General features: G+C 36.2%; 1 long non-coding RNA gene across 1 annotated transcript in view; it reads left to right on the forward strand.

Moving 5' to 3' along the window:
• The first annotated feature begins 10,234 nt into the window (after positions 1-10,234).
• LOC114074800 overlaps positions 10,235-13,505 on the forward strand; it is a 20,979-nt gene continuing 17,708 nt past the window's right edge. The window contains exon 1 of the long non-coding RNA XR_003575082.1: positions 10,235-10,359. This is a non-coding gene — a long non-coding RNA (uncharacterized LOC114074800). The remainder of the gene's footprint in view (positions 10,360-13,505) is intronic.

A 13,505-nucleotide genomic window follows, 5' to 3' on the forward strand; every position in this document is an offset into this window, starting at 1 on the left:
GGCCAAGAGTTGCAGGGTTGGTTTCTCCATTTCCATGGCTGCCTAAGACAAGTGGTGAAGAAGAAGAAGATATGCAGCAATGCATTTCACCACTTTATTTAGCATGGAGTGGATTTCTCCACCTCATTTAATAGTATGAAGTGGAGGCAGCCCCCCTCTACACCTGTCCACTAAGGCCAGCCCACAATCTGATCCCTTTTTAAATTTTTGCCTTGAGTGGTGGGGCCCACTGGATTAAATTAATCCTAATCAGCCACCAATTATGAGTGGTGGGGCCCATTGGATTAAATAAATCCAAATTAGCCACTAATTAATCCCTCACTTAAAGTTAATGGCACTTACATTAGCCAACTCATACTTAATATCACATTTGGAATTTACATCCTTGCCTAATATTTCTTTACGTCTTCTAGATCACGATGCGCACTACGTATAAAAAAAAAATACGAGGCATAACAGAATATGAGCAGATATTATTCACCCATTTTAACACATAATATTGAGAATCATATCCAGCTCCTCACTCTTTTCTCTTCAAGATTAAAACAAAAGATTTTAGTGGTTCTAGGGTACTTCAAGAAACCTTCATATATACAAACCAAGGTAAGTGAAAATACTTGGATTTTGCTTAATTCTCCCATGGATGATTAGAAAAACATGTTGTTCTTGCTCAAGTATAAATACAAAAGCAGAAAATTTTCAGAAGCTAATGCTCACTTCCTTAGTTATGAAGAGACATTTTCCCTCTTCTTTGGTTTAAGTGTGAATGAAAGCTCATTTTCTAGAAGAAATCAAGTTATAAGTAGAAGTTGAGAAATTGAGGTAAGGTGACTGCCCCATTTCTTTGTCTTCTTTTTGTATGAGTTTGAGTGAGGAATTAGCGGTGTGCTATAATGAAGAACTCAAGGGGGGGATGAATTCAATAATTTGTTGTATGATAAAGAATATTTGGGGGTTTTCTATGTGTATTATTGTTAGTGCAGCTTGGTTGATCTTGGGGAAAGGATATATAATGTATGTGTTGGACAAAGAATGAGGGTGTGGTGATACACATTATGTTAAGGGTTGGATGGGTTATCTGTCAACGTTAGCTATTGTTTTACGAGGCTCATGGTGTGATAGCTGCAAATTTTAGTTTACGATGACTTATATTGTAGATTAAAACCGAAAAGGGGAGGCTGAATTGTGATAGTTATATCAGGCAGAGGATGATTAATGTAAGGCTATTCTATCCCTTTGGCATGAAATCTGATACTTGCAATTAATACCAATGAAGTAAATTTCATAAGTTCTATTTCTAGAAAAGGAAACATAGTGGCAGCGTAGTATCTCTAAATCGCTAACAATATTTTCTCCTCTTCATATTGCATATAACTACTTCATTATATGTTCACCTTTTTACACTTGTGTAATTATCCCCCCATGAGCTGGTATAGAAATCGTATTTGCAAAAGCTAGTCTGGCTAATCCTTCTCTTTGTTGTTTGAAGTCAATTGTGTCATTAATCTCTTAAAGAAATGTGTTGATGTTACATATCTCCTTATGTCATTGTTATTGCCTTGAAGTATTATTTTCATGTCTTCTATTACTTGTCGTACTTCCATATCTCCCAAATGGTTATGACCACCAAAATAACATCTCAAAAGAGTTACCATTATCCAAATAATAATCCCGAAAGAGTTATGAACTTACAAACAACAATCTCAAAGATTAAAGTATCTAAGTGAAGAAATCTATATAATTACGAGTGGAAGCCAAGGGGCGAAAGCATAGCATGGGTCGACCCCAATTGGTACATAAGGGTGGAAGCTCAGGGGCAAAAGCCTAGCATCGGTCGATCCCAAATTGTGTAATTATGAGGACCGCATTCCAAGGGTTAATATGCGTAGCATGGCTCATCTTCTTCTACCACTAACAAGTTGGTCACTTGTATCCCATTCCCTACAAAGATTATAATGTACAGAAAAGTAAAGAAAACAATGTAGCTTACATGATCTCATAAGAGTAAGCATATGTAGTCTTCTCTCTTGATCTATGCACGCATATGTTGATACTTCATTTCATTTAAGCCCTCGTATTAGATATGCTATATTGCCTTACATATTCAGTACATTTTTCGTGTTGACGCCCCTCGCTAGGGACGCTGCATTTTATGTTGCAGCCACATGTATTTCAGCTAGTAGACCTTCTTAGTAGGAGCATACGACACTCAGATACTTTTGGTCAGCTCTATGTTGATTCGGAGCTTTAATGAGTCCTTGGTAAATTCATTTTGGTGTTGTATCGTAGTTAAGGGTAAGGTGGGATCTACCCTGACCTACTCTAAGTGTTTTTAACTTTTTTAGAGGCTTTGTAGACGTAAGTACATGGTGCAGTTCTGTTTTAAGGAGGTGTGTCCTCAACGGCCAAGTCTTGTATATAATTTTTTGGGTCTACTTATGTTGGTTTTTTATCGCTGCATCATTTGTGAACTTGTCACGATTGTTATAGTTATATGCATAGTAAGAACATATTTCATATTGGTTCTCTCGAGCCCTTAGGGCATCGAGTGCCTGTCCGTCTTAATGGAATTTAAGGTGTGACAAAAGGGGTATCAGAGCAGTTTATCCTAGTGAGTCTACTAAATCATGTTTGCGTAGAGTCTTGCTTATGGATGTGTCTTGCACCATATCTATAAACAGGAGGCTATGGGACATGTAGGAGTTGTCTCACTTCGTTCATTTCTTAGATCGTGCGATAGAACCAATGCTGTAGGTTAATCATACCTAATTTTTAAATTATTTTACTATAGCAAAGATGCCAGTTACGAGAAGGAGTTAAAGTACTGGTAAGCGAGCAAATGTGGCTGCCCAAGAAGGGACCAGCAATCCACCACCAAGTAAAGCTTTTCAAAGTGGGGCTCAAGATGAGTATCTATCGCATACTTTCCCGATGCCTCCATCTCCTTAAGAACTAAGGAGGGAAGATGAACCTTATGAGCCCCCAAAGGTAAGGTTCATAAGGTCCATCTCCTTAGATAGAGCAGCTGGAACACGGATACGTGATTTTCTTAACTTGGACCCTCCATCATTCACCGGATCAGATCCTAATGAAGATCCGCAAGACTTTATAGATCAGATGAAATGCACTTTGGATATTATGCATGTAAGTGGTAAAGAAGCACTTGAGCTAGCAGCATATAGATTAAAGGGTATGGCTATATTGTGGACCTATGAAGCTTGGAAGAATCTAGGGGAACGGATGCAGCTTCAACTACTTGGAAAGAGTTCAAAAAGGCATTGCTTGAACATTATCTTCCATTGGAAATCCGAGAGGACAATGCGGTTCAGTTCTTAAATCTCCACCAAGGAGGTATGAGCATGAGAGAGTAGAGTCTCAAATTCAATTCCTCGGCCAGATATGCTCCTAATGTAGTAGCTACCATGGAGGATAGAGTTCAACAATATGTGAATCAATTAGAGCCATATTTAGTTAGAGATTGTACCATTGCTTCATTGAATAAAGATATGGATATAGCTAGGATGCAGGCTTTGAGAAAAAGTTGGTGGATAAAAGGCAAAGAAGAAGGACACATGAGTCAGAAACAGGGCATTCTAAGAGGGCCAGATCCATGGGGCAGTTTATACCATCTTAAGGTGAGTTTACGCCTCGGTTCTCTAACAGACCACCTAGACCGTCATCTTTCTGCTCTACAGCTAATGTTCAACCATAGTTTCAAGGGTTTAGGGGCAATTAGTTTGGGCAAAGAGGTGAAAGACGAGGTTCACAAATAATGGGTCATCAAGAGCAGGGAAGTACGACCAATCAAGGCCTCCTCGAAAGCCTTGTAAATAGTGTGGGAGGAATCATCTAGGTGCATACAGATTTGGGACATATGTTTTTTTTGGTGTGGCACACCAGGGCATATGATGATAAACTGACCTCATAGGGGCGTGGGTCGCGTTGCACAACCAACTATATTAGTTGTTTCATCAAACTCATCAACACCATCTTTGGATAGGAGGCTACAGATGCCAACAGGTCGTGGTAGAGGAGCTAGGAGAGCTGCTAGTTCTAGTGGAGGTCAGAATTGCACATATGCACTACGGGATCGACAAAATTCAGAAGCCTCGTCGAATGTGGTTACTAATACATTATCCATCCTTTCACATATTGTATATGCATTAATTGATCCGAGGTCTGCACTATCATATGTTACACCATTGATTGCTTGAACGTTCAAAGGAACAAAAGAATCATTAGTGAAGCCATTTGAGTGTCTACACCGATTGGTGAGTCTATTATAGCTAGGATAGTTTATTGTATTTGCATTGTAACTATTTGTGATTGTGATACATTGGCTGACCTTGTTGAGCTAGACATGGTAGATTTTGATGTTATAATGGGTATGGATTAGTTAGCTTGTTGTTATGCCACGGTAGATTGCCGAACTAAGATAGTGCATTTGTAGTTTCCAAAAGAGGTAGTCCTCAAATGGAAAGGTAATATTGGGTCACAAAGAGGCAAATTTATTTCATATCTTAAGGCAAATAAGATGATTTCAAAAGGATATATATGTGACCTGGTAAGAGTGAAAAATGTAGATTCTGCCACCAACCCTTCAATTTGTTCCAGTGGTAAATGAATTTCCCGATGTGTTTCCTGAGGACCTTCTAGGGTTGCCTCCAGAACGAGAAGTAAAGTTTTTTATTGATGTGCTTCCAAATACTCAACATATCACAATTCCTCCTTATATAATGGCTCCGGCGGAACTACGGGAGTTGAAGGAGAAATCAAAAGACTTATTAGAAAAAGGATTCATGAGGCCTAGTATGTCCCCATGGAGAGCACCAGTCTTATTTGTACGGAAGAAAGATGGATCGTTAAGAATGTGTATCAACTACCAGCAATGGGATAAATTAAAAATTAATAACAAATATCACCTCCTTACAATTGATGATTTGTTTGATTAGTTACAAGGTGCTAGGTGTTTTTCAAAGCTCGAACTGAGGTCGTGTTATCACCAAGTGTGGGTCAAGTACAAAGATATACCCAAGACAGCTCAGTGAACACGTTATGTTCATTTTGAGTTCATAGTCATGTCATCCGGTCTAACAAATGCACCAATAACTTTTATGGATTTGATGAATAGGGTGATTAAGCCAGTTTAGATGTATTCATGATAGCGTTCATAGATGACATTTTGGTGTATTAAAGATCGGAAGAGGATCATGCTAATCACTTTCGATAGGTTTTACAAATTCTCGATGATCGTAAATTGTATGCGAAGTTCTCTAAATGTGAGTTCTGGTTGAAATCTGTGGCATTTACTAGGCCATATTGTATCTGATGAATGAATAAGGGTTGATAAACAGAACTGGCCAAGACCTACAACGCCTACGGAGATCCGTGGATTTTTATAAGTTCTATTCCTAGAAAAGGAATAGAGTGGCAGCATACAATCTCCAAATAGCTAACAATTTCCCCCTCTCTATAGTGCATTGAACTACTTCATTATATGTTCACTATTTTATACATGTGTTTTTATCCCCCCATGTGTTGGTATAGAAACAGTATTTGCAAAAGCAAGTATGGTGAATCCTCCTCTTTGTTGTTTGAAGTCAATTGTGTCATTAAGCTCTTAAGGTAATGTTTTGATGTTACATAGATCCTTACGTCATTGTTATTTTCTTGAAGTATTATTTTCATGTCTTCTATTATTGGTCCTTACTTCCATATCTCCAAAATGGTTATGACCACCAAAATAACATCTAAAAAGAGTTGCGATTATCCAAAGAACAATGCCAAAGGAGTTATGCATTGATAAACAACAATTTCAAAGATTAAAGAATCTAAGTAACGAAATCTATATAATTACGGGTGGAAGCCCAGGTGCGAAAGCCTAGTATGGGCCGATCCCCTATTGTGTAATTATGAGGACCGCATCCCAGGGGTTAATATGCTTAGCATGGGTCATCCTCTTCTATCACTGATCAGCTGGTCATTTTTATCACATGCCCTACAAAGATTATAATGTACAGAAAAGTAAAGAAAACAATGTAACTTACATAATCTCACAAGATTAAGCAAACGTGGTCTTCTCTCTTGATCTTTGAACTAATATGTTGATAGTTGATTTCATTTGAGCCCTCATATTAAAAATGCTATATTACATATTCTGTACATTTTTCGTATTGCCGTCCCTCGTTGGCAATGCTGCATTTCATGCTGTAGGCACATGTACTCCAGCTAGTAGACCTCCTCGGTAGGAGCATACGACATTCAGATACTTTTGGTGAGTTCTAGGTTGATTTGGAGCTTTACTGAGTCCTTGGTAAATCAAGTTTGGTATTGTATCGTAGTTAAGAGTAAGGTGGGTCTGTCCCAACCTACTGTAAGTCTTTTATATTTTTTAGAGGCTTTGTAGACGTATGTACATGGTTAAGTTATGTCTTAAGGAGTTAAGGCCTCAATGACCAAGTCTTTCATATAACATTTTAGGTCTTCTTTTGTTGGTTTTTTTATCGATGTGTCATTTCTAAACTTGTTACGATTGATATAGTTATATGCATAGTAAGAACACATTTCAGGTTGGTTATACCGGGCCCTTAGGGCATAGGGTGCCTGTCCGACTTAATGGGATTTATGGCGTGACAGATTTGTTGTCTCTTCTCTTCTATTCAACTCAATCATCAGAGATAGAAAGTCATGGTAGCATGTTTCATGGATTTTATGAGTATAGTTAAAGATGAATTTCATTGATCTCCTTGCATTGTGCATATCATGAAGTTATGGTTATGTTGTAAAATGAGTTTATATGGTTTAGTCTCTCATATTGTCATACTTCCATCATAAATTGCTTAAGAGTTTCATTGATGAATGTTTCAGCATGCTTCACTGTAATAGATTTAGTACTTCATAGTTAAAAAAATTTTCGAAATGCTGTATATGTTCATGATAATGTGTGGAGAAGGAGTTCCTCTTGTGTGAAATGAAGAATTTGAGTCTTATTGCATGAGTTGTTATAGAAATAGTTTCTATCATCTTGTTATGTTTTTAGTCTCTTGTTTTTGTGAAACTGGTGTTCCTCCTATTTTGTGTTGTAAATTGTGTTGTATCGTTATGTGCTGCTAGCCTTGGGTTTCTCATCTTTTGAAAGTGCCTAAAGTGTATTAAGTGTCATTCGAGGACGAAAGTTGTCCAAGTCGGGGAAAACGTAACACCTCTAAAATGAATTAGGTGAAGCTAGAGCCTAATACATGTGTAATGAGGTTATGAATTCTTACAACGGTCTATAATAGTTCTTTGAGGCAGTGCCTAAAGTTTGGAAGTGTTTGGAGGTAAAACATCCAAGAGGTTTGAAAGTTTTACCTTGTAATGTGGTTGTATGTTTTATTGTGCCTTTGCATGTTTAACGTGTTCGTTTTGGTTGAAATTTATGTGAGAGGTTACTAATATGTATAAGACGGTATTTGGGTTGGAAACATTTGGGAACGACTCCCCAAGGACAACCTAAGGGTCTTTGAGGAGGACCCAACCCTGGGTTCTAGACGGCCCAAACAGTTCTCATCTATGGAGGCATCGACACCCCTTTGACAAATCGACGCCCCATTTATTGGGGCGTAGACCCATAATTGGTTGCAGGATATTAAGCTTCCATTTGATGAGACTTTGACCCAAACCACGGACCATAAGGAGGCCCGTTGGTGGGTCTACGAGTCATTGATGGTGTCTGTCAATTGACACCTGCTGATTTTCTGTAGGTGTCTCGGCCAAGGAAGGGTTGTTTTGACTATTTCACCTAGTGTTCTAAAAATTATTTGGGTATTTAGATAGGGTCATTTTGGGTATTTTAAGTATTTTTAAAATTTAAGATTTGGGTATTTTAAGTATTTTTAAAATTGAAGAACCCCAAGTCAAGTCATTATTACAAAATCAAAGCTCATACACCAAAGAAAAACACTCTAGAACTCCAATGGAGCTTTGAGCAAGGTGGGAACATGGGGCTTTATTAATTCATCAATTTTATTTCAATTTTATGGATAATCATCAATAAAAGTATGGTGTTTAATCCTTGAATCTTCTTTCTTCTAGAAGCCAAACTTAAATGTGTTTTCCAAGACTTTTCAAATGATGAATTCTCCTATTTTTTTTAATCTAGCCAGGGTTCTTGCATAAAATATTTTGAATCAATGGTTTATGATTGAATTGATGTTAATTTTACAATTTTAGATAAAAAATTCATGAAACCATGCAAATCATGGTTTCCTCATCTTGACTATATTATAGGTGATTTTTTCATGTCTTTATTGTATTGAATTGTTACGTAGTTTACTTTGGGCTATTGAACTATGTATGAGGCATGTAAGAATTGTATGTAGGTTGTCCTAAATTGATGAATTTCATATTTTATTATCTTGGGTCATTGAATATTGTGATTATTGGGTTGAATTGGTGATTATGGCTATTGGTAAGAGCCTTTGTGGATTGAATTAGTTGAATTGGAGTTGTTGTGGATGGAGTAATGGTATGTTGACCTAACCTCTTCTTATTGTGTTGTATATGTATTTCAATTTTGATGTTTGGTATGGTCCACATATGGTGGTGGTGCTTATGTGATATATTTGTGAAGAATGTCTCCTCGTTGGCATTACTTAATGAATTGTGAAGAATGTGGCCTCGTCGGCATTACTTTATGAATTATGGTATTATAATGTAATAACTTGTATATGTGATAATTGTGATGGTCTATATGACTTTTTTGTATATGTGAAGTTAAAACATGTAATGTTCTAGTTGATGATAGGTGTTTATAGTAGAATATGGTGATGCCTTAATGTGTGTTGTTTTATGTTGGAGTATGATTCTTCCTAGTTGAGAATATGGGTCTTATGATGAAATATTATGATGATTCTAAAGGAGTGAGTAGTATTACTTGTAGTATACTAGATTACTCTATGTGTTAATTGAATGTCATTGTACATGTGATAAAGTGAAGTATGTGTGTCTTGTTGTGGTAGACCTATGTCCCTATACTTTATACATGAAGAATGTGAATATGGCTCTTGACTTAGTGGGTTAAAGCAGCTTTTTCATGAATGTGTATGTATGATTGAAATATGATATTGAACATAGTTAAGAGGTCATTAACGTGGAATCTTCAACCTAGATAGAAGGTTATGATATCCTTGAAGTTGAAAGTCGTATTTTGGCATCTTTCTTGTGTGAAAGATGGACTTAGGGGTTGGTTGGATAGAAAAAAATGAAATACTCCTTAGGAAAGTCATTAAGCTATCCTATTTAACTATTGTGTGGCAGCCCTAGTGGACCCCCCTTGGTAAGGCATAATGTTATTTGGTTGTGACTACTATATGGTACCTATTCATATGCCCTTAGATTGAATTACTTTATGAGAACAAAGACTATCAGTGAGTGAGTATGATGGGAGTGAATCTTCTTAAGTTGAGACTAGAGTACAAACCTATATGGGATGTGTCATAGTTCTATCCTTGGCATGTGGAACACCCTTTATCGGAGTAGGGTAGACTCCGAATTCTATGCCAAGCCAGTATGATCTATGTCGGTTATTTCCTATTCTCATCAAGTGGGATACATTTTAGAGATATATAAGTTCTACAATGTTTAGGTAGTGGAATGAGACGCTATCTAGACATTGCACAAGTAGGCTTTGAAGATGCTAGTGTGTAGGTTCCCTAGGTCTTTCTCAAGACCATTATGTGAAGTCCTTTATAGTTTAATTTATCTTAAATTGCTAAAGGAACATAGTAACTTAAGTAAGTTGCATGTAAATGAAAAGGTACTTATCTAGAGTATCTTTAAGGATTGCTTAGGTAGGCTTGGAGAGGGTGTATGGGCGGTGTCTTCATGTCTTACTTAGGTGAGTCTTTGAGTAATTCTAGGTAGGGAGTTTAGTTGATGAAATGGAAATAATCTTATCGTAGGTATTCTTAAGTATCACTTAGGTTTGTGTGAAGGTGTTGTATGGACGGCCCATTCATATCTTACTCAATTGAACCTTAGAATAACCTTTGGTAGGAGGGTCTCATGTTTATGTGTTTTGAAGTGACCTTGAAGCTAATTGTGGAATATGAATAATATATCCTTATATGGACTTGTAAGTGACTCTTGTATATGAATTTTTCCTCAAAAAGAGCATGTTTTATACATATGTCCTTTTAGCATGATGTTAATTGCATGTCACTATACTTAGTTAATTCTAATGTAATAATTCCATATATTTTATCTTATATTTAAATATCTAGGTGGCATTTGAGAGGTTCTATGAAGTGAAGCTTGGACATTAGTATTCATTCAAGCAAAGTTGGGGATGTACTCAATAGATTAGAGGACATCACTATGGTTAGCTTTCTTTGCTAAAATCATTATAATAGACTAAGATATTTATAATTTGTTAATGTATCCACAATGACCCAATATATTCTTGTGTCTAATATGACGACTTTGAGACTTAGTTTTTCCTATGATATTCTATGAAAGATATTTTGAAGTATTATTTGATTGTATGATATTTTTTGTAACACTCCGAAAGTCCATGACCTAAGATAGAGACTCACATGATGAACTAAACTTTAAAACACGGTTTCTAAGCCTTAAATAATGTTATAAACCATTTAGGAAGTTTTAGAGTCAGGACATAAAGAATCGTCCATGACATCCGAAAACTAGCTAAATTGAACTAGTTGACGTCCCTATGTTTTGTAAAGGATTGGGAGGGTCAAATGAATTCATAAAATAGTAAAAAAACATTAAATAGGAAGGATGTAGTATAGAGGGTCTAAACGTTTGATAACGACTCCCCAAGGACCATTCCAAGGGTCCTTGAGGAGGTTCCAACATGGGTAGGCAGGCAGCCAAAGCAGCCTGCGCGCAGAAAGATTCAGAGGGCTGCTGCCCGTCTTGCATCCCAACGAGCTTGGGAAAAAGTTGTCTCGCGACGCGTGCATTTCACAAGTTCCACTGTCTCAAATCAGATTTCAAAAATAAAATCACAAATCAGCCTCCTGATGCGGATCCATTTCCCAGATTCGTTGAAATCATATTTACTGAATTTCTACATCACAAAAAGACCTAATTAAGTTGGGTTATATCGGCTAATTAAGTATTATTATATATAGTTTAAGGGTCAGTTTCAAGTCATTTTTCACTAACCTAAAAAAGATTTCCAAACAAATCCCAAAAGCTCTCATCTCTCTCTACTTTCTCTCTGTCTAAATCCTCCATTGAAGAAACAAGAAAGCTTGAAGAAAAAGACAAATTTCTCTAGGATTTCACTTCAATTTCGTGGATTAATATTCACTAAGGTATAAGTTCTTCACCCTTGGGGTTCTTTTCCCCAAGAGGTCCTTTCAAAGTTGATTTCTAAATAATCCAATTTCAAAGGTTTTCTTATTCTAATGGGTTTTCTTTTAAACTTTAAATTGATGATAAATTGTGATTGCTTATGACTAATTAAGTGTAGATTGTTGGTTAATTGATGTTAATTGAAGCAAGTTAATGTATATCATGTCCCTTTCCCAAAATTCCCAAATCTTGGATCTTGCTTATAAATTGATGGGAGTTAATGAATATATTGATTCTTAGACTTTTTTTTAAAACTTATTCTAATTTATCTATTGACTACCTAGGGCAATGTATTTTTGAGATTGGATCTATTTCTCGATGAATTTATGATGAACCCTATTTACCATAACCCTAGGTTACGAATTGAAGTTAATTGGGATAGTGATGATGCAAATGATCTAGTTATTGTATTATTTACTATTAAATGATGTTGCAATTATTGGCTGAAATTTGTTGGTTGATGATAAGCCCATCATGATGTCTTGTGAAGGAGATTGCGTAAGTCTTTATGATCCGAACCTTTACTCAATTATGATGGCTTGTGAGTGATGATGTGGTTCAATAGAAGCATGTCTTGTGATTAGCCTTAGTAGGTGTTGGTATGACGTTGAATTGAAATGTATTGATTATTTGATTGTGAGATTATGCTTAAGATGTATTGATATAAGGTTGGTTATGAAGTACCTATGTGCCTTACTATGATATAGTGAGGTTAATGTGCTAATCTCACATATGAGGGTTGTATTGAAAGGATGTTATCATGCAATTCCTATTTAGCAAATGAATATGAATATACAAGGGGTTAGACCTATATAACCTAAACTAAGTTATTATTATTGATGAATAATATTTCAAAAGAGACTCTAGCTTAGCACCAACTGAACTTGAAGATGAAGGGCAGTGCCTTCCGATGGAGGGAAGGTAGGGTTCACCATAGTCCTCACGGGGTGGATAGCCTCATAGCCCAAAAAAAGGCATAAAGTGATATTTTTATGCTATCCCCCAAGCTCCATAAACTATGTTTCCACCATAGGAATGCTAGCTAGTGGATCCACCTAGATGCTACGTTCATGTTTGGTTTTACTTTGGCCGGTAGACCACCTTCCATCGGTGTAAGGTTTTACAACACTGGATTCCACACTTAGCTCTTGTGGTCGATATAGGTTAAGGCAAGTTTTCCCAAAAGTAAAATGAAGTAATGAAGTAAATATTAAGTAGGGTGACTTAAGAGGTTTGACTTAGCTTAGGTAGCGGTATGGGACTCTACCTATGCTTTGCACTAGTTTGCCTTGAGCGAAGCTATTCTTACGTACTTATGTTCATATGATCTTATAAAGTTAATGGTATGAATATGTTGATTTTACAAGTTGATGATCCTATGTAATGTTTGTTTCATTTATGAACATGCTATTGGTTTATATTGCTATATATGATGATGACTACTATTGATGCTATGTTATGTAGAGTTAGATATTGCTTATGATCCTTTGTTTCTTATACTTGATTGAGTAAGTTTATGTGTTTTTGCTTGATCATTATACTTGTAGGCTAAAGGGCAGTTATGAGTAAGGGTTTTGCTTATATGATGAAGTTATGAAGCCTATACATGTTGACTTGACTAATACTTTTTGAGGTTGGTCTTGTGTTTTACATAGATTTTACTTATAGATTATGTAACTGTTTGTATATGTGGGTTCATGATTGTGCATACGGCTTTTCAAAGTACCTTAGCATGGTTTTTAACATATGTCCTCTTTAGCGGTATTTTAATTGTTTTATGTGCATATACTCGTACTTAGTTCAACTGTGTACTAACCCGTATTTTATATTTACTACAAATCTAGTATGCGGCTGTTGAGTTTAGAGAAGGCCTTTGAAAACTTCTTGGATATTTCCCAAGTGTTTGTTATGTCCTTACTTTCTGAGGATGATGCCATTATAAAACTATTAATGTTGTTCTAGTTATAAGACTTCTAGTTTCTTTCCTTTTCATTTGAAGACATTTGTTATATAGCCTATATGAGGATCATTGTTGTAATGAAGTATGGGTTGCTCCTAATGTTGTACTCATTTTAAATGGTTTAATATGAGACGTATTCTAGACATTCTTATGAATATATATATATATATATATATATATATAT

The sequence above is a fragment of the Solanum pennellii genome, chromosome 11 (assembly GCF_001406875.1).
Source record: "Solanum pennellii chromosome 11, SPENNV200".
Taxonomy (NCBI): Eukaryota; Viridiplantae; Streptophyta; class Magnoliopsida; order Solanales; family Solanaceae; genus Solanum; species Solanum pennellii.